Source organism: Oxyura jamaicensis, chromosome 6, assembly GCF_011077185.1.
Source record: "Oxyura jamaicensis isolate SHBP4307 breed ruddy duck chromosome 6, BPBGC_Ojam_1.0, whole genome shotgun sequence".
Classification (NCBI taxonomy): domain Eukaryota; kingdom Metazoa; phylum Chordata; class Aves; order Anseriformes; family Anatidae; genus Oxyura; species Oxyura jamaicensis.
The window spans coordinates 30,596,679-30,619,104 of NC_048898.1; the positions used below are offsets into that span (position 1 = coordinate 30,596,679).

The 22,426-nt window shown below is 38.9% G+C and overlaps 1 long non-coding RNA gene across 1 annotated transcript; it reads left to right on the top strand.

The window, feature by feature from the left end:
• Positions 1-458: 458 nt before the first annotated feature.
• Positions 459-7,757, top strand: LOC118169232. Its single transcript, XR_004751968.1, has 2 exons — positions 459-586; positions 7,173-7,757. It is a non-coding gene; the product is annotated as an uncharacterized LOC118169232 (long non-coding RNA).
• The last annotated feature ends 14,669 nt before the right edge of the window (positions 7,758-22,426 follow it).

Sequence of the window (22,426 nt, forward strand, 5' to 3'; positions counted from 1 at the left end):
TAATTGCACTTTTGTTTAGGATTAAAAATATTATTCATCTGATGGTGATTGCAATACGATACAAATGGTGATATTCCCCAGGCTACTGCTGCTGTTGTAGCACAGATTGTACTTTCCTTCAGCAATTGCTCTTTCTAGTCACACAAGTGGCATCATTTTTGCACACATCATATCCTAGCAGGTGTTAGACACCCCAGACAAGACCATGACAGATTCAGATAGGATACAGAACCATGGTCCTATCAAAGTTGGGGGGAAGCCAAGAGGTCTTTTCACAGGTCATTTTACACAGGTCTTCAAACATGGTGTTGCTGCAGCAATGACTGGAGCTACCAGGGGTTCCAGCTCTGGTCCACTTGGCAGCACTGAATCTCCTGTGAAGTATTTTGACTTTGGCACCTAACATGGGAGCCATGTTGACTTTGCTTTTTTTTTTTTTTTTTTTTTTTTTTTTTAAATTTAAACTGAAGGCTGCTGGCCCAGATCTTTCTTCATGAGGCAGAAATGACTACTATGCAGGCCTTTCCTGGCAGAAATTTGACCATCATGTTCCTGGAAACCATCATAGATGCCACAGCCACCTCTGGTAATGTATCCTCATGCTCCACTGCTATTATAGCCTTCCTTTTACCCTACCCTGAACTCCATCATCACACATTGTAAAACTACTACTTGTGTTCATAGTGCTTGGGGAGAATCAACTCTTCTTTCAACAATGTTTTATATATTCGAAAATCTCTCATGTTTATCCTCTTTTCTTCAAGAAAGAAAGAAAGAAGTCATTCCAATTTGACAGTCAGTAAGCAATGACATATGATACAATCACAGAGACTTGGGAGGACAATTAACCAGAACTGGGAACATGAGTATCTCTGACTCTTATAGATGAACTTGCCAGGTTCGAATTGTCATGTGGAACTCTTGAATTACTTTCTTCAGAAATCCTAAGCACATCCTAAATCTGATATTCAATGGTCTAAAATATATTTTAGAAATCATAAAAGCTTTCTGTGATATTTTGGAGTGTTTCCTTGGCATGAGTACAGTGCCATGATACCCCAGTCCACATCACTGGCATCTTTGTTTCTGTTTGTGCCAGCTCACCATACCAGATTTATAATACCATAGGTATTTAATGAAAAAGAATAATGGCAAAATAATGGCAAAGAAAGGAGGAAGGAGACTGCACAACCCCAGGTGATCTGGGGGAACAGAAATACTTTCTTAGTGGGTCCTAACTGTTAACCTGGAATAACTATTTTGGCTGTGATAAAATATGCAGACTTTTTTACTAGACCCTAAGAGCACTGATTCATTTTACATAGGTCTTCAAACAGATGTCAAAGAGTTTAGGTCACTAAAGCTGTAGCTGGTAGTGATCTATGACACTGTGTATGAATACCAATTACTTCAGCTGTCAGGTTCAGAGAGAAAGATCTGCAAGAGAGAGCTACATGGATGGCTGAGAAGTAAGGGGGGGAAAGGAGATGAAAAAAAAAAAAAAAAAAAAAAAAAAAGGATGCTAAAACATGAGCAGGGATGTCAGCCCTGGGCTGACAGCACCACAGAGTGGTGCTGCTGTAGCTTGGGAGAGCATGGTGATCCTGAGGATGAAGAGAAAAGTGTCACCCATTGAGGAGAGATGCTAGGTTGCCTTGGTGGTGAGTCCAGTCATGATGGTGATGCAGGAAGGCAAGGAGACAAAGCTTTTTGCCACCTCCATGTGTGAGGTGTAGGCTGCTCAGTGGAGACAGAGGGAGCGGTCCATGTCCTTCCTTCCCCATTCACAGATTTGCTCCTTCCCCTTTAGCCTCTGTTTTCTCAGACATGTTACTTAAAATCTGACTATTCTGCATGTAGCTCCATAGCTCTAAATAAGAACCAGTCTATGCCTCTGTATTTACCATGTTAAAAAATAATTAGGCTATGTGATTAATGCTCCTTGATTTTTCTTGTTCCTTGTCAGTGTCTTTTAAACAATTATCATAGTAATAAAGAATCAACGATATGTCAGTGACTAAAATAGTGTTTGAAAAAATGAGGGCAATGTACTAATCAGATCTTCATTACATTGACACTGAAAAATTATGACCAGATATAGGCCTTGGGCACTTGACTTTTTGTTCTTCCAGTTTGCTTTCTTTAGAGATTTAAGAAAATATTTTTGCCATTAGATAACATTGTTTGGATCATTTTCAGCTGTATATTGTATGTCAGATTTTTTCTTTTATTAGTAAGAGTCAAAAGCTGCCCTAAGATTTTGTGAAATGAGGGGCTAACTTCTTCTAAGTTTGCTTTATCAGACTAATAATACTGTACAGATGTTCCTCTTGGATGAAGAACAGCATAAAAATTTGGGCCAACAGAATACATATGAGCTAGAAAGAAAGCTGATAATTCTAGCAGCTATTACTCCTACTCCAAGAAGAACCTATGTACTTTTTTTAATACTAGGTTATTCTGATATAATGGACAAAATCATGCACTGCTATTCAAATAATGTTTTTTTTTTTTTTTTTTTTTTTCAGTTTATATTTAATTTGAAAATGTCTGCAACTAATTTTTGTAAATACCCTTGAAACAGCATTAGTGGCAGGGGCTGATGGTTTATAAGGCAACTGAGCAGGAATGTGATAGGTGCTATATGGAACACTGTAGGTAACTAGACATGGTGTTCTGATGAGTGATTTTGTATTATCTGGATCCCTCCCATTTATTTTTCTTTTTATCACATAATGGATCAGCAAGCAATTATTCTTATAACCTCAGTTATTCCTTTCTCAGGAATGTTTTTGGCAGCATTGATCTTGCTTTCTTGACTTATATCAACTGCCACACCTAATGAGCATATCCATGTGCCATGACTTCTGTGTAGAGAAAAGGCCATCATCGTCAAAGGGTAATGCTCTACCCAATGTACGCTGGAGTTTGATATCTGTGTGTGTGATTGTAGTGCAGAAAGAAGTGCACAGATGGAAGCAGAGACTCCTGCTGTGATCTTGAAATGTGGCTGCCGTTCTGTCTGACACATCATTTAAAAGTAGATAGAAGGTGAACCTACACGGTCATCTAATTTATCTTCCTATCTTCTTCTATCTAAATTACCAAACCAATTTTTGATTCATCTCCTCTGAGCAACACTCAACAATACAGATTCCATCTTCATTTAGCTTGCCCTTTATATTTCCGCCCCCCACCATCCCAAGTGTTGCATTTTATACCTCACCTTTGGCATATCAGGGAATTGAAGGCTGAAAGAGGTCCTTTAGGTCACCTCTGCCCGTCTCCATGCATATCATACATTGCAAATTACAGTGCCGCTTTACTTGACAGCTATGCAACAAATCTGGTCCTGAAAAGACCAAGCCATATCTGATCCCATTACAAACCTGAGGGGAACAATAATGTTCTCATTGGCAGTGGGATGTTAACAGAATACATTAAAATGCAACATAACTTTCATTTTTTCTTTAGAGAACATAACCTTTTAAATATGGTAATGTGCTACTGTAAAAATGTATGTATCAGAATCGATATTCTTTAAATATAAAAATCTGCTTTTAAAGTGTGGTCTGTGAACTGTCATATTGCCCAGGAGAACAGCTTATAAGTGCTCTTGCAATGACTTTAGTTCACATAGCAAGCGAGTCTTTATGTGTGTTTTCAGGAAATGTCCCTGGTGTATACAGGTTGTGCTGATAAATCATTGCTGATTAATCATAGTTCCCTCACTCCATTCCTTGCCTCTCTCTCTGAACTCTTTCTTGATGTTTCAGTGTTTACTTCATCAGTGGACTTGGTAGGATATGCAGTGTGTATTTCTTTCTTGAACCTATTAAACAGAAGTGCTTAACAGCAGTGATAATTTACAAGACAGAAGGGAAGGCAGGGAATGGTGACAAGACTCTCAGCAAGTACAATATTAAAACAAGCAAAGGTTTCACCTAGAAAAAGAAAAAAAGTACCACAGTACCACAGCTCCAAATCAGTGCAGACCTGTGTGTCATTTCAGGCCATTTATTTTTTATTTTTATTTTTATTTTCAGGAGAATCATATGCAGTATTTAACTGAACTTGGAGAGCTTGGGCTTGTCCAGGACTGTGTCTGGACAGTTTTCTGTCAGACAGTTTCTTGGAGACAGTTATCTCCAAGGACGGAGACTCCACACCCATGAGAGGCACAACCTACATGTATATGGGCCACACTCTGTATGTATTCTGGAATAGTCCATGCCTCATGGATCTATTTCCTATTTCTTTACCTGTGGTACAGGGTTAAAATTAAGTTTGGCCCATTCTTCTTTATCTTCTCAAATTAAAATCTGTGGATACTTTTGGACAGTGTGATGGTAGTTTTGGATATGCTCAGTGACCAAAACTAAATCTGCACCATCTGAACAGTTAAGAGCACATCAGGTGATATAACTGCACCCCATATTATTACACAGGTTGCAAAGGTACTTTCTGGATCCTGTGCAACTTTGGTAGTTGACCCATACTGGGATCCAATCTGAATATCTAATTTGTTAGTTCCATTTTGCTGTTCAGTCTATGTTCTCGTACAGAGAAAATCAATTATTTCTGGAAGGACTGCTAACAAATGCTTTTTACTGGAAAACCAAGTGTTCCCGTTGTCTCAGGGTCACATATTAAAACTCCTTTGACATCTTTCATGAAGGAAATTGTTAACAGCAGTGATGATGTTCCATTTCCAAACTATCACTCTTACACCTAGAAGCACAGGACAAATTGAACCAGACCTGCAATGTTTTAACAATATTTGTGATGCTTTTTAAAACAATGTTGAGCACTTCAAAGAAGATTGTTCTTGCTGAGGCTTTCTGTGGTCCACACTTCTGATCAATCCCACTTTTGATCCTGAAAAATCAATCTCACTTGTTAGAGTTAAAAACATTATTTGACTTCCTGTCAGCAAGTCCCATCTACCCATGAAACTTTCCTTCTTTGTTTTCAGTTTGTACTGTTTCCCCTCAAATGAGTCACAATTATCCCTGAATTTTCTCTAGGTAGCCCTGAGTTTTCCCTTGGTAGCTAGGATGTGCATAGGACTCAATTTCCCAGTGGGGTTGTTTTTCATGTGGCTTTGTCATAGCATTCTGTTCATGAGCTGTGTGAGTCTGGAGAGCTTCTTGAGCGTGCTCTGTGCTGAGCTGACTGCTCCAGGACCAAGCTAGTATTTGAGGCACACAACTGTTTTAGCCCATTTACTGACATCACCACAGAGGAGGTCTGTTTCAGGGCCATGGCCATCTACCAGCTCACGTGGCTTATCTGTCAAGTTACTTCCTTTATCTGAATCCTTTATTAGCAGAAGCCCAAACCTGTTCAGTATTTCACAACTCACCTCCAGCCCCCACTGCAGAGTTTTCCTGGATCTCCCACCTCCAGGTATCCCCATCATCACATCTCCAGGTCTCTCTCAGAGATGCTACTTTACTTTGATCTGAACCTCTCCCTAGAAATACCAGTGTACCCAGGCACGGTACTTTCTTTTTAAATTGGGCATTATCAGTGTTCTCTGCCCTGAGTAATTCTTCCACTTTTCTTAATTGCTCAGCCTGTTTGTTTAGCAGTGCATTATCACACTGCAGTGTGGGTATTTCACTGTGAGCCACCCACGAGTGGTTCTGAGAGTTCTTGATGTGTTGCTCTTTCTGTTCTGCTATTGTAGGACACTGGCCAGATCAAACGCCAGCCACTGCAGGGCCCAGCATTTCTTTTCTCCTTTAGGGTGTTACATGGAGACGTAATTTATCCAGTCTTTCATCAGCTTTGAGAGTAGGATCCTGGACAAGAAATTTATAATCCAAATGATCTCCTACATGATTCGGCATAGCCAGTACTAACAATCCTCTCTCCTCCTGGTTCAGAGAGCTCTCCAACTCCTCCTCCTTCTCCCTCTCCTTTGACTTTTGACTTCACCCTCATCAGCCATGACACCTTAGTGCCAGCCTGCCCAAGGCCTGAGCTGGGGGTTCCTTGCAGAAACCCACCCTAGGGTTGGCTTTTCCTGTTCAGATCAGTCACTCAAGATACACCTGAGGCATAGGGACTGTCTGAGGCAATACGAGGAAACTGACAGAGCAATGAAGTTGTTGCAGCAGTTGGAGCAGTTGTTGTCTTTTCCTATATCATACAACTTTAGTATATGTGTAAACTATGTTCTTATTAAATAATCTTTGAATAATAGGTAAAATGCTAGCACCATCTCACAATAGTCTGCAAAAAAAGGCAATTAAAAAAAAAAATCAAAATATTTTGCATCAGGAGCTGAAGAAGTCCAGCTTACAAAGGAACGCATAAAAATATAACCTCCTTTTTTAAAAAAAAAAAAAAAATACTAATGGGCATATCTTTTTATGGTGAATATTAAGTTCATTTAAAAAATCTCAGCAACTTTTATATATATATATTTTATTTTATTTTATTTTATTTTATTTTTTGCACAGAGGTGCTCCTCTTGGTGTTTGGTTTGACATGAATGTGTCAGGCAGGATGGAGTGACTGACAGGTGCCACTTCAGAGCTCTGGTCTGGCAAAAATCTTGATGGAAAATGAAGAAAATGAAACCACTTGTTACCTGCTGATTTTCTGATGTTTCCTGTTATTCCATATAACTTAGTCTCCAGGAATGTGCTGAAAATAATGCATTTATAAGAGCTGAGCCTTGGTTTTCTTCTTATTTGGTAAGCCTGTTTGTGCAAGTCTTAAAGTCTCAGGTTTACTCTTTATTAGTGATATCTGGAGGCAGTTTTTTAGCAAGATGTGGAACTACTAGGCTTAGGGTTTATGAACAAGCTAACAGCAAAAATTCTTTTTATCATTAGCTTTGGCTCCTCATGCAACATTACTATTTAACTAAGCTGGGTAGTAAATAAGTTATTCCTTGATTTAATGAACTAACCAGGTTCACTGCTAAAATAAATGCCTGGCTACTTATAGAAATGCTTTCCACAATGGAGGAAATATATGTGTGGGAGTTGTTCCTTAGGGCATTTTAGAGCTTTGCTTACATAAGAGCGTTATGTTAGACTTGGTACCTGGATTTTAAGTCTTTGAAATTTAGAAATAACTAGGAACTGCATCCTCTGAAAAGTTAATATATAAATCAGATACACAGGCTGAATTCATTAAACAGAACTAACTTGCAGATCTGCTGTGCTGCACCCACCACAGTAAGGACTGTGACCAGAGCTTCTGCATTCCTTCATCCTAACCGGTTTCCTCCTTACTCGGTCCCTCGGCATGGTACAGTTGTGTCACTGCGTACTCAGTGATGCTGGTGCCCCCTCCAGGTTGGTAAGGCTGAGAGTGATACTTTATTCAGCATACAACATTTTGATGAGCAAGAAAAGCCCCCAGAAACCTGTAACTTCTCCTCTTCATCCTAGACCAAAGCATGTCCTGGATTTCCTGCTCTGCTAGGCTGCAAAAACCATGGCTTTGGTGAGGATTCTAGCTCAAGTCTCCAATAATGGAGTAGAAAACAGTTTTGCAAGAGGGCTGACTGAGCTAGAATGGATTTGTTAATGATCTCTGAACTCTCAAAGAATTTGCCAGACCTTCCTGAAGCTATTTTGTATGTGGAATAAAGACATCCTTTCTCTGACATCTAAGTAAAGTGCAAGGCAAACTCATCTGCATGCAGAGATTTGTTCATTTGTGAATCCCCTAAAATCCTTCTCTAATAAAACCCGGTCATGTGGCTGTTTGCAGATACCAGCAAACAAAACAAATTGCAAGAGACCAAGATTTGGAGTTTTGCAACACAATCACGCATAATTTTTCCTCAATTGATTGAGGCAGCTGATTAGTATTGAATAAAACCATTCCCCAATTTGTAATTACACTCTGCTTACATTATTATCTATTTATGCTGTTGGCCATGTCCTATTGTAATTGTTCACCCCAGGGCTAGATGTGGCTTTGTTCTCTCCTTTATGCTATCGCCTCTTTGCAGATGCAGCCTTACAATGAGCTAGTCTTGGGTGCTCCCAGTTCTTGTTTCTGCTCAACATCTTGGAAAATCAAGCAAACAAAATGAGCCCTTCTAAACCCCTCAAGGCTGACAGACAAGATGAGTATGAAATTTGTTATGTCCCAGAAGCTGTTCTGTCTACTCAGGAGAAATGCTGTCAGCTTTTCTTTGCAGCTAATTTCTTAAAAATCATCCCCATGAGGCAAGGAAGAGGTATGGAAGCTTTACCAAATAAAAAGCAAAATCCTATGTTGTCTGCTATTCCTGTTTTTGTTCTATTTTACCTGTGGAAAGTAAAAGTGCCCCAACTCTGAAAGAAGAAGGGAAAAAGAACAGGAGGTGGCATCTCATCTGCCCCATGCTACTGAGATCATCACTTTTCTTCTCTTTGTGCACTTTATTGAAGCACTTTAAAATATAACATCTCTGAGAAGGTACACAGACAAGTATAATAAAGCCCTTTTTGATAGATACTGGTCTGTCTTTATCAGTTCCTGGTTAGGAGAACATAAGAGCTTTATCTGACCCTCCTCCATCCTTTTCCATACCTTCAGTTATTTTGGGATGACTTTGTGGTGTCTGTGTTGACTTAAAAGTGAATTTTAATCCCAGTATTTGTAACCCTTTGGAACAGTGATTGAGGACCTAAAAGTCAGGATGAGCTTCCAGGTGTCCATCTCTTCTCAGCAGATGGCACTGAAACATCACAGTGACCTATGGGCAGCCCACTGCTGGGATGCCCATAGCTGGGGGCACATAGCATGTCCTGATTGCAGGAAGGCATGTGGATCCTGGCATAAAAGTGTACCGTTGCTCCCAGATATATGGAAGTGGTCTCTGTCACCATAAAATTCAGCATTTTTTTTTTTTTTCTGCCAGGAAATATATTGTGCCATGCTTTAACCTGCCAAAGCAAAAGTCACAGTGAACACAGAGCCTCCAGCAAGTGAGAAAAGAGTTCTATGCATAAGACAATGGGAATACATTAATAAAGCACAGAAAATGAAACACATACAAAACAAACAAACAAAACAAAACAAACAAAAAAAACTGTCTTTTACATGGAGGAAAAAAAGAGGCAAAAAGAAACTGCTAATGTTCATTTTGACCTCAAGAAATGCCTGCTAAAATAATTTCCTCTTCTCTTCATAATTTTCTTAATCAGAGTGATTCTTTGGGAGAGGAATGCTTTTTAATGAATAGACAAGGGCAAGAAGGCCACAGAAGCACCACAGAGTTTTGTATCTTCCCCCTTATGCAAAATGTTTTCCTGCTATGGATGCTTGCTTTTATCAGAGAACATCTGGTGCAAACTAGCAAGGCTTAACTGGGCTTGGCTAAAGCTCTGCAGAGAGCTCTGCTTCCCAGACCGAAGCATACGCTCAGGTTATTCTTGTCATCATTCCCCATCTCTTCACCTTGTGCTCTCTTTTACACTGCCCCCTGCACCTTACCTTTTCTTCCCGTGTTGAAGACAAGTGGGATGTGATAGATACCCCCCCTTTACTCTGAGCCACCTTTGTGGGTGTGTTGTTTTGAGGCACAGTTTGGACTTCGCTGGAGAGCCTTGCATTTATTCAGTTGTGCTGCCACTTATCCGTTTCTTTCTCTGACTGATGACCTTCCATTATATATGTGATCTCTGTGTTCATTACCAAACGGGGGTCTGTTACATTGTCACATTTGGAGTAATTATATGTCTTGACTACGCTCTTTCCTGATAACAAGCTTCCCTTGTGAACAGCTCCATCATTACCTTGATTTTCTTTCTGGCTTTTTTTCTGGCCATCTCAGAATCTTAGCACTTCACTGGCTTTTTTTTAGCAGTGAAATCAATCTTAATATGTATTCAGACATAATGTTTGAGTTTTTTCTGTGTATACATCAGTTGCTCAGTAGCCTACAATTTTTTACCAATAGAAAAAAAAATACCTCAACTGAAGTCAATGGAACAAATTACAATGCACACAATCCTCTTTCTTCCTGATTTCAACCACTGGAGAAAGACTGTTTGTAAATTAGAATCTGATTCCAGAACTGAACATCTTATTTTTAACCTGTTCCTCCCACAGGCAGCGCAGATACCCTCTGTTTTACAGGGGGGCAGTTATGACCATGCTGGGCCACCTGGTCCAGGAGGGTGATAAATCCACCTGTGCAAAAACATATAGGCTGCGAAAGGGAGACTGCATCTCTAGAAAACACTGAGAACCCAGTGACTGCAGTATATTTCTCAGTGAGCTGTGAGAGCCTGTTTAAAGTCTTAGTGTCGTCATGAAAAGTCATTTCCCGGCACTCCTTTTAAAAGGGGCAGAAAGAGCTAAGGAAGCCTACGACCAAGCAATAAACCACACACAGCAACATCATTTTACTAAATTGTATGTTGTTGGAAAACACGATCTCAGAGTGACAGGTATTTGTTACAAATTCAGGTCTAGCATAGACAATAGCTTCAAAAAAAAAAAAGATGAAAATAGAAGTATCCTTAGCAAGACAAGATACTCCCAGTTTTAAACCAAGAAACTTTTAAGGGGCTTGGAACAGTTGCTCTGAAGCAAAGCTACATGTTTTCAGTCAGCTTTTGTACCATGTAGTGGTCCTCATCTTTCAGAAGCAGGGCGAGGACCAGCTGGCACTTTTCCTTGATTAGGCAGGGTATGCCTACGGATTTCTGCCTTAACCTCTGGCAGTGCCGGTGCAGAAATTCTCAAATGCATTTCAAGCATATAATTATTCTGGGGAGCTCACTGAGGCTAGAAATGGAAAAGTGTAAGGTAGGGACCACCTACCAGGCTGACATTAGCTGCCCAGCATCCTGCCAGCACCTGGGAGGCTGTGGCATTGTGGCCAGTGGGAGCCTGTGCATGTGGATCAGGACAGGTACAGCCCCAGCTGCTGTGTAGGGTAGAAAATGATTTTGAGGCTTACCTTATACAATGTCAGCGTATAAAGTCCATGCTGGGCTGTGACAGGAAACAAATGAGCACTGGCAAGAAGCTTGGTCATGGGACGTGACAGCACTACATTAAGTGATCAGCATTCATTTTATTCTTGGTGAATGTCCTGGACTTGAATATATATCACTTTAGATCCTCCAAGATCCTCCTGGTATCGTAGGGACTTCCTCGAGAGGTGGTGTTTCCCCATGGCTGTAGGCACTGCCCCAGCAGATACTCCACTGTCCAGAGTCACTTTCCTTCCCAGCTTAGCTGAGGCACTTCACACTAGATATCAACTGGAAGAGCTCTATAAAAAACAGCTTTCAACCAGTCTGGTTCCCGGTGAGGCAACGGCCGTGCTATGTGGCTGCTGAAGGAAAAATACCAGGCTGCGCGAATCCCTCGCCTCATGTCTGCAGTTGTCTGTGCTCTCAATATCCTGAATTTGTAATTGTTAGGTTACCAAGGACACTTCAGGATGTTTTTTGTTTCCTGTTCAAGTGATGAAGAAAGCTGCACACATCCAATGATGTAGGGAGATCCTGATGTCTTACGGCAGACACTTGGTGAGGCTCATTTGGAGCTCCCTGTGCAAATCTGGGCATACAGGCGGGCAAGTGAAGATGAATGTGAGTTTTAACAGGAGCAGGAATGAGGCGCCTAAACTATGGAGGAAGCCTGAAGGAGCTTTTACTTTTGAGCATAACAAAATTATTTTTGTGAGGGAAAACAGCTCCTCACATTAAGTAGGAAAGAAACCAGTGTGGCAAGCATAAGAGCAGCACCTCAGTACTGTGGCACGAGAAGAAACAGGTAGGAAATGCCATGTCTGTTTTAAACAGCCTCCAGTAGGGACTATGACTTGTGTGATACGGGGGGAGCCTGGCACAACCGCCCAGTGTTGGAAGCTGCTCCACAAGGAACAGGACTTGGCAGCTCCATCTTCTCCCACCCTGCACTGCTGAGAGTCACTGACTGTGGCCTTGAGCAGACATCTGGAGCATTAGTCAGGATATTTTAATTTGTAAGCTGCGACTCCAGAGAGATGCAATTTGGAAGCGTTGGTGATAAGGACACTGAACCTCCCAGCTGCAGATTTTTGTTAGACAAGCGCCAAGAAAAAGGGGATGGGAGAGTTCACAAGCAAAGGAATCCTGTTGTGAGAGGAAAGATGCTGTCATATCCTATTTGCTCTTGCATGCCTATTCCTGTTAATCTGTTCCCATTGCCTTCAGAGATCAAAGCAATCATTACAGGGACTGGAGCAGAAAAACACTTAGCAAGACTTCATCTATATGCCACTGCTACAACCATGCCAATGTAACAAAGCCATGTCTGTATGTAATCACGTTTTCAATAACATATTTTGGGAAAACCAAGGTAGACTCCCCACACTTCTTCAATGAGAAGGAGTTGTGTGTATCCAGAGGATGGGGGGAATGGGGCAGCAGGACCCAGGGATTACATGAGACAAGCTGCCTAGCTACATGCTTTTGTGGAAGCGTTATGGGCTGTTTGAGTTCACTGAAAGTGAAAAATCCTAACCAACCATACTATATACACACATTTCATTGATCCCTGCTAGGCTACAAAGAAGCATGTCACAACCTAGCTCGGTAGAGAGCTTTCTAGCTAGACTGGATGACTTGCGGTTAGCTGCCATATTTACTCACCTTACATAAACCATGCTGTGCATGAACTTAAATTGTCTTTAGGTCCTGCTCTCTTGCTGGGAGGCTACAGATTCATACCAGGGTGTCTTACTGTTTGTGGATATGGGCAAATGAGCCTCAGCCTTCAAAATTCACAGACCTGTCTGAGTATTCGAGTCTTCTTTAGAGAACAAAAGCTCTTCTGGAGGGAGTGGGCCAGCAGACATTTTGTCAGGTTAATTAATTCCAGCAGTGCTGCTAGTGCTGCAGCTGTCAGAAGTTACAAAAGAACCAGGACTGTGTAATCCTAGGGAATCAGTGAAGTATTTTATGGCTTATATAAACCTTTGTAAGAAAAACAAAAAAATCAAAGTGGGGGTCTCAAGATGGCTAAATCAAAAAGCTGCTGCTGATTGAATCTTGCCAACATCTTGGATGTGCACCTGATGGATATTCTTCTCCCCATAAAAGTTGTACTGAATGTAATGAAATAAGTTACAGTACTTAGCAGGTTGAGAAAAGTTCATAGAACATGATTTGAAAATTCAGTCTTTTTGATGAGATACTTAGTATATTTAATGATGCTAGTGTTAAGCAGCAAAATCCTTTACTGACCTGAGGTGGAAGTTGCTTTAGTAAAGGAGAGGGAAGAGGCAGAAGATGTTGAGTCATGTCCCTCCTGTCAGCCTTTCTGCTTAATTAACATTGAATATTAACTAAATGTTAAGTAATCATCTCAAGTAAGTGATATGGAAATAAGCATCCTTCAGCTAGACAAAATTCACTGACACATTAATATATTCGTATTACACGGTAATGCTGTAGTGGCTTCATATTTTCAGGTTTCTTTCCTTTCTATTTATATTCATACTGACAAAACTTTATTCCATAACATCAAGTCCTAGCTTATCATTGCAACATCTCCAATCCTAATAAATGTCCAGTATATATTAACCCTGTATTATAGAGAAGAGAAATTCCCCAGGAGTAGAATTTTTATAGCAATCTGTATGGAAACAAAAAAACATCTGGACAGAAATCCTCCCTTATGACCAAAGACCTCTTTCTTCCCTACCTTGCTCATGTTTGCCTTAAATTTTCAGAAATGACTTTGAACAATTTGACAGGATCTATGTGAAAGGACTTTCTCAATCATGAGAAATTTTCCTCTTAAATTCATTGTTTTAGGTTAGGTATCCAGAAAAAAACTGAGCCTTAAAATAAACATACATTTTTAAAAGTAGGCTCATAGTGTTGCATTATATGTCTAATATATGTACACCTTATAGCCTTTTAGCTACTTTTATGGTAGGTTAACAGAATTGTACAGGTTATCTGAAAAATATAAGGAAGCTCTACACTGCTTGAGCAGTTCTATTTTTTGATAAATTATCTTTCAACTTTTACTTTGACAGATTTGTTATTATTTATTTTGTATCTTAAAATAATCTTGTGCACTTTTTACAAAATATATCCTTGTTGATTTCAGCCCAAACCCTCAAATTACATGTCCTCTAAATTTTGGATTGTATCTAAATATCCCAATCAGAAAAAAATATTTGCACACTTTTGTGAGGCATAAAGATCAACTCATATAAAAAGCTTCTTAAACTTTTAATTAATATTTAAGTTTCAATATTTTAGATGAAATTAAATACATTCATACTTAAATTCCATGCTGTCTTAGAAACAATTCATAATTATTATTTATATTTTTTTTTGGGGGGGGTAAACATTCAGAAGTCATGAGAGCTGTGGAACTGTAGGCTTCAATTCCTCCAAAGCCCATTTCCATATCTGAACTGCCAAACTGTATTAAATGATCATATTCCAGAACATTGGAAATATATTACATGCATGGCCATAGCATCTACAGTCCTGTATTACATTTTCAGTATAAACCAGGGTAATTCCAGGGCAGAAGTTAACTCAGTGTGGTTGTGCGCCTTTCCAAACAATCAATAATAAATGCCAAGCTAGTGAGGTAAAAAAATCATTTGGCATTGCAATGTTACAGCCATGCCTTTGACCAAACTGTGCTCTAACAAGTTGTGTTTGTGTGTTGCCAGTAGGCTGCTGAAAAAGTTTCAAGTACCTTTATCCCTCAGTCATTTCAGAGAGAAACAGGGAAGTAGTCAGACCTTCGCAAGATCAACCATTTGCAGACCAATTAAATTAACTCTCTGCCTGTATACAAGTATCACAGGCTATTGAAAATGTGTTCTCCAATTTCATTTTATTGCATGAAAAATGATAAATTTTCAAAAGGCATTGTCATCAAAAACAACCTGTTCTAATTAGACATACTTCAAGAATAGTGGTTGTTCATTTGTTTCTGGTGCCATCTGTTTTTACTGCAATAATAGACATTTCTGGGAAATTGAATATGGTAATGTTGTATCTTTTCTGTAACAAGAACTTATTTTAACATCCCTATCATTTAACATCCAAAAACAAAAAAAAAGGAGAAAATCATTCTGAAAAAATGTATCTAGCTTATACTGATAACCAGCTAGTCTAAGTAGTTTGAACTTGTACTTGTATTTTATTTACCCGGTATCTTGTAGCAGCCAAAAATGTCATTAAAAATGTTGTTATCCATTTTTATTACTTCTAGGGGCTAAAGGCTCTACAGTCTGTATACACTGTCAGCTTTCCTCTTTATCCTGATGAGGACTGAATGGCCTTTATAAAAGTGCCATTTAAGAGCAGAATTCTTCTCTTCTGCTTCCGCTGCCAGGCTGAATACGCATTTGAGCTGTTTCAACTGAACACCTTAATTTTATTGCAGACTTGCACTTGGTTTATTAAATGGGAAATCTGTATTTGCCCTCTTTATTTAAAGATATCATGATGCATTGGCACAGCCAATATAGTACAGGTGTACTGTACTAACTTCCTGTAGATGAAGTGATCAGGAGAATAATTTAACCCTGAAATATTTCCATATTCCTTTTGCTCTTTGGGTGGATTTCATGCTGTCTCCTCTAATAAGAGTGAGTTCTTTTGAATCTTCATGTCTAGACTATTTTCCATGTTTTTATCATCATTCTAATTCTTATGTTAAAATGGAAACTGAACAAGAACAAAATGTCATTGGCTTAAGGTACTTTAGTGCAAAAAGTTAAGATTGATAAGGGAGCACACTGGTTATTTTGGAAACATTTTCCTATATTCTAATGGTCAAGATGAATAATGCAAACTAAATAATTGTATATGGAAGCCTGAATAGAACTGTCTTATTTTATGTCTATGGCATGGCAAAATGATTATATCTGAAAATTAATGGTTTTAAGATAGGCTTCAGGTGGCAGACACTGTGCTGAGCTCAATTAAAGCTTAGCTCAGCCAGGCTCGGGGACTTGAAAAAAATAACTTCTCAATCCTTGACTATTTCAGGTCACAGGGTGCAGAATATATTTCCAGATGATTGTTGACTAACAGCCTGATCTAATGTCCTCTTAAGTCAAGGGTAGCCCCCAGTCAGGGTATTTATGTACCTGTTTGGACATTACCTGCCTTACTACAGTTCATAGGAACTGCATGTTTCCATTACAAGTCACCATCATTTTAGACCTAGCTGTAAGTGCTGACAGTTACTAAACTTCCAGCTAGCATCAGGTCTTTGTCAGAAATTCCATAATATTCTAAAGGCATTATACTTATACCATTAATTGTATTTGCCTGATGAAGAACGTTTGAATAAATGTAGTTAAAAACCTGATGACTGCAGAAGGAAAACAAGAAAGGATCATCTTTGTTCCCCTTTGTAACAGTAAAAAACATCATTAGTTGAAAAGATGAAAATAGACGTAACGGTGCCAAACATCAGGTTCTTTCTTTGCTCAAAGATCCATTAAAGCTTAGTATATGATAGTAACTTTACTCCATTAATGAATTCCTTTGAGGAATATACTTTTCTCTCTCATAATAAATGCAGTCATTTACGTCTTGGAGTTTAGTGGGGTTTTTATTCATCACAGGCCAGTGTATCTATAAAAAATATCTTGGGATGTTCTGTAGAATTAGAGGCTTAGCTTTATTAGGTTGTTCTTTAAAATGCAAACCAAAATTGCCCATCAGTTTTTTCAAATATCATGTAGACTTTGAAATCCATGCTGAGACACATAAAAGGCTAGGTTTCAAAGATGATTCCAAAGACATTTGTGGCACCATGTTTTGGTATTTAATCACTTTTACTTAGATTATCAAGAATGCAACTAACAGTCTTACATAAAGGTTAGTAGTTTGAAGAGCTTTACCTGTGTACATACACCTATGCTTGGTTCTTTCAAATCACTCTCTAGAAAACAAGATATCTTATTTTTCTCTAAATTAGCTCAGGATTTAAAATGATTGGAGGTAATGCCTCAGTTCTCAGCTTTACATTTGGAACCTAATGTGTGGGTTTTAAAAGTGAGTCTCTGTGACTGCTACCTCTAATTCTTGAGGGTCAGAGCCAAGAGAGGGCAGAACTGTGTCAGAAATCACAAGCAGATACTTTCATATTCAGGTAAACTCTGGTTTTAGTTTCAATTAATCTCACTATAATTTTACCCATAAAGGATTTCAATTTAAGCCAATTTTATTTGACTTTTCAAGCCAGTTTGTACTGCCCCATCCAAAATAAAAAAATAAAAAATAAAAAATCCCTGATGCTATACTGATATATCCATGTCTGGAGCCTAACTTTAAGCCAAATAAGTTCACTGAAAATTTTAGGCAAATCTTCAAAGTATTCTTTTTTTTTTTTTTTTTTTTTTTTTTTTTTCCCACTAACCCTATTTCATCTTTATGCCTTCATGCCCTCTGCTGGATGTGAGCACTCTCATCCAGATGAGATCAAGGGCTGAATCCCATGGCAGGTACTCAGCCTCTCTGAGTGCCTGGCTTTGGACCCTCTCCCTCCTCATTTCCCCATATGGCAACATCTTTGCTTCGGGAGTGCACAACATTTCCATCTCTCCCTCCTCCCCATCATGGGAGTGGGGCTGTTGCTTTTTTAAGCAAATAGTAAAAAAACAATTTTGTTTTTCTGGTTGGTAGAACTAGGTTTAGCAAGCTCAGGCCACAAGTGAATTCCTCTTGCTGTCAGCTGCTGCAAAATCTTTTTCTCTTTCAAACATTTATCATAACTCAGAACAAATACAGTCAGTTTTATCCCATTCCTGACTTCTTTTTTTTTTTTCTCTGGTACTCAACCTTGGCAGTGACAGGATTTACTAATGCAGATTAACATGTTTTGCATTTTGTTCTTAGAGTGACTGGCTTCTTAAAAAAACAGTTTTTCAAAGGACAGCACAAATATTATTAACATCATCCTGTAATCTGCCCTGTCTTTTCCATCAGTTTCAACTTCTGACACCAGTATCTATTAAAAGTAATTACATTAACGTATAGAGATATATCTTAAAGAGATGCACGTGATCAAAAATTGCATATCTTTATCCAAAGAAGATCTTGTTGCCAAGAAGATGAATTGTTTTAGAGGAATTTCATTTAACTTTTCTACACCTCAGTTTCACAGCTCCAAAATGGGAATGCAGTATCCATTACTTGCTTTGTCTAAGCTGTTGTGACTCCATGTGTATGCATTTGTATAGCTAGATGCTGTGTTCATTCAAAGGAAAAAAAAATATATATATATATATCAAGGTAGATCTGAAAGTTAGACTTCACTGACTTCATTTTCCTCACACAGCTGTGTGAAGAAAACATGCTCAGTGCACAGAGGATTGTATGAGGGCATTAGACAAAGTAGACTAAATATGGAATTAAAATTGCTATGTCAGGATATCTTCTCTGGTAAAATCTCTTTTTGCTTTTCTAACTGCAGTAAGAAGGTTTTCATCACTCTATTTTGTCTATTTGAGAAAATCAGTTCAGTGCAGTCTTGCAGTAATTGATAATTTTGCATCTTCCTAGTTAATGAAATGTGCTGGGCTTTGCTTCAGCACAAGTTTTCACCAACAGGGAGGAAGAAAGCCAACTAAAAAAACAATCCCTCCTCAAAGGAAAAACAAAACAACAACAAAATCATTTGCTGATTGCACTTGCTACATATATACATTCCTATTTCTGAACTGATTCATGAAAGGCCACTGAAAATGAGGGTGCTGGAGTTTGAGTTGCAATGTAGCTTAAGCACAAACTCCCACAGCAGTGCTGAACATCTCAGGAAGCGCTCAGTGATTCAGGGCACGCAGGAGCCCATGATGATGATGTTTGTGCAGAGCACAACTAGCATTGTTAATTATTGCTTGGCAAGGCAGAGCTGCTAGCACAAGCCAAGGGAGGTTTCTGGCTTCGACTGCTGATGTGAGCTTGGTGTTGGATGATATGAACTCACTCTCCCTGATGACGTTTTTAAGTGGTCTTTGTGTCTTTGCTTTGTTTTGTTTTCCCTCTGTCCTCCTTCATGCATCAAAATTTACTTTTGTCTCTCTGTTAGTTTAAGTGCTAGTAGCTTCCTGAATCAGGATTGTTTTTTATCTTCTCCTCAAAATTAATGCATAACCTCTGGGGCTTTATAACAGACCAAGGTATTTTTAATCGCTTCTGTTGAACAGATGGGGCGACACTACTGTAATTTTTTTCCCCTTACAGTAAAACATTATAATAAAAAATTGTCGGCATAAATTTGTTATAATCTAGTGGAGAGTGAGATTAACTGTCTACAACATGCATTGTTGGTAGTTGTACTTTCAGCTTAGGTTTCCGTATTCAAAGGTGAGTGGATGATTTCACTGTCTCTAGGCACTTGAGGAAATCATGACTCAAATTAATAATAAACACAGTCTGATTTCCTAGAAAACAATATCAAAAAGGCTTGTGGATCAGACCACAAAGTAGACAGGTGCTCATTTACCAACTGTTTGGTGTTCAGCTCCACTGCCTTCTCTCTGCATTGATTTTCTTTCACAATAACATACACATCATCACTGACAAGTCAATTCCAGATAGGAAACCCTCATTTCCAAGTGTTCAACCTGTGTTCCTCTTGGGCTTCAGAAATGCCTGATAATGTTTGATAGGAGGAATTCAGTTTCTCTCTGAACAACTTGTCTGATTTGCTGATTATCTGGGATGCTTCCTCAATCATCAGGAGGAAAATTAACTTTCCATTTTGAGTTAATACATAATGAAATAAATGTGGGTTAACATTAAATGAGTTGGCTCTATGTTTTTCCTATTTCAAGGTAAATCATAAAAATAGTTTTTCCTGCATTGCCAATGACAATGTAAATCCTTCAAATTTTATTTTTTAGGACAACTGTTTTTTTTTGTTGTTGTTGTTGTTTTTTGTTTTCTTCTAAAGACCTATCCCTAACCTGGAATATTGAAATTATAGTATCCAAATTTTGAATGTGGAGGAGGGTATGCTTTGAAACATAATTCTATTTATATAATATTGCTTGTTGGAGAAATATATATATATATATATATATATATGTTTCTGGTGATCATTTTTATTTCTGAGCTTGTCATATATATGTGGCTGTAGTTCAGGAAGTTTCTAAGGCATGGCTCTACTGGATCTGAGTTCAGTGTAATAACTTCAATGGATTTTAAGACAACCATTTGACTTTGACATGGGCTTAGATGTTGAACTGTTCCATTTTTTGACCCACAGCTCTTTTCTGTAGTCTGAAGGAGTAGCTCCCTGTAGAGCCCCTTCTGAGCCACAAGTACCTGAAATAGATGTGGATTGCTGAATAATATACTCCCACCATTATGTACCTGCTTTTAGGACATGAAGCTTCCAAATCTGAAGCATAGTGTCAGCGTGATGTTATTGTGTAAAGAAGCACTCCAGATTAGAGTGTATTTTGTGACTGGTGAGTCACAAGAATGCAGAATTGCATGTTTCTCCTGGTGTAGTCAGGTTTATCCTCAGATAAAGATCACCATGTAGCTTCAGATGGGCACACAGCAGAAGGATGGGTAGGAAATAAGGGCACAAGACTGCCAAGATATCCCCTTTTTAAATCAAAAGATGTTTTCTCATAGTATGAAAAAGTAGTATAGTTGTTTCTCAGCAAATCTGTGGAAGAGTTCATTCTCATTAACACACTCCTTCCTTTTGTTAATATTGTGAGAGCCTCTTTTTTTTTTTTTTTTTTTTTTTTTTTTTTTTTTTCTGTTTTACCCTTTAACACAAACTCAGAGAGGCATTGTGGGGGAAGACCACTAAGGAACAGCAGGGCTTGGTGCTGACAGCTGGGGGAAGAGTCATCCACTCCCCACACCATTCACTTGGCCTGTCGCCTGGAGGTTTTCAGAAGTGCAAGAACACATTAATCTGAATCACTGACCATAATGGGCATTTTCTGTCCACTGGACAAGCTGCTGTCTTCAGTAGCTAGAACAATTTCTGTTATTATTTCTACATCCCAATTATTGAAGTTGGATTTTCAGTGTTTGAAAGTTATTGTCACACTGAAAGCCCTTAATGAATGTCATTAGGGGACTTTTGAATGAAAAGACTATCTCAGACCTCCACCTTGTTAAAGGCTGGAAATGCCAAGCACTTTTTCCAGCTCCAGAGAAAGAGCAATCAAACCCCATTCTGCAGGAAAAACAGCTGTGGTTTGCGAGAGTGGGTCAGAGTTAAACACAACATCCCCTCAAACCAAACATATATTGTTCAAAATTGGCACACAAGACCTGACCAAAGAAACCAAACTGTCAGATGACAAGTCATGGTCATCTTTAGCCAACATAGCTGAAATCATAAGATGCATGAGAATGCCCTCAGTATTTCTTCTTGATCTTAAGTTATCTGATCTTTTCTTCTTGATCTTAAGTGATGTGACCAGTGTGCTGGAAGCACAAAGAGCGTTTTGTGATGCAGTAGGGAGTATTTGCAAGTGGTAGGATGAGTCTCCTGGTGCCAAACTTACTGGAGCACTTTGTGGTTTTCATGATAGGATTTTAGGTCCCACCATGTTTGAAGGAAGAGGTATTTGTGAAGGTGAGAGAATTATTTAAACTTACATGGTATTGACATTCAAGTTAGATAGAAAAATGGCACAATACTCTATGTGTTTTGAGAACTCAGAAATGATTAGTACAATCACACAACAGGAAAAAATCTTAACTTTCCTGAAGATGGCAGTGCCTCAAAAGGAGGACTTCATACTTATGGATATTTAGGTTTCTCCACATTACATGTTTTTGAGAGACGAGAAAAGTAATCCCAAGCAAACAAACAAGACTGAGATATCTTGGCAGTGATTTAAGGCCATAGAACATTTGGTCTTTGATTACAATCACAAAAAAAAAAGTAGAGTTTCTCAATCAGCTACAGTAAGATGCGACTTCCTCATTTGTCATGATTTGGCCTTCAGTAATGCAGAATACCATGGCATTGCAGAGATTTACAGCAGAAACGTTAAAATTGGTCTGGATAAGCACACAAACAGCAATGTTCTGCCAAAAGGTTTATCACCACTGAAAACCAAAGGTGGGAGTCCTGAGCATATTGCCCCCATGTCTGTATTTACTTCAGAAGAAATAAATAGATACTGCAGTGTTGCTGGTGTGACTGAAGATCGGCTAGCTAGCCAGTTGAGGCAGACCACTGTGCTCCAGTGGGAACCAGAGCCCTCCATAAGGGTAAAAAATCTGTATGTTCAGGAAATTTTGGCACAGCCGGGAAGGAGACAAGGAGTTACAACAAACGGAACTGTCAGCAGGTGGCTTTCATTCCAGAAAGGCTACAGTGGAGACTTGGAGCAAATTAATACAAAGGGAATATAATCCTTTCAGAAGATATCTTTATCCCTGTTTAATCTTTTCAAACTGCCACTGATACAAAAATATATCTGTGTGTG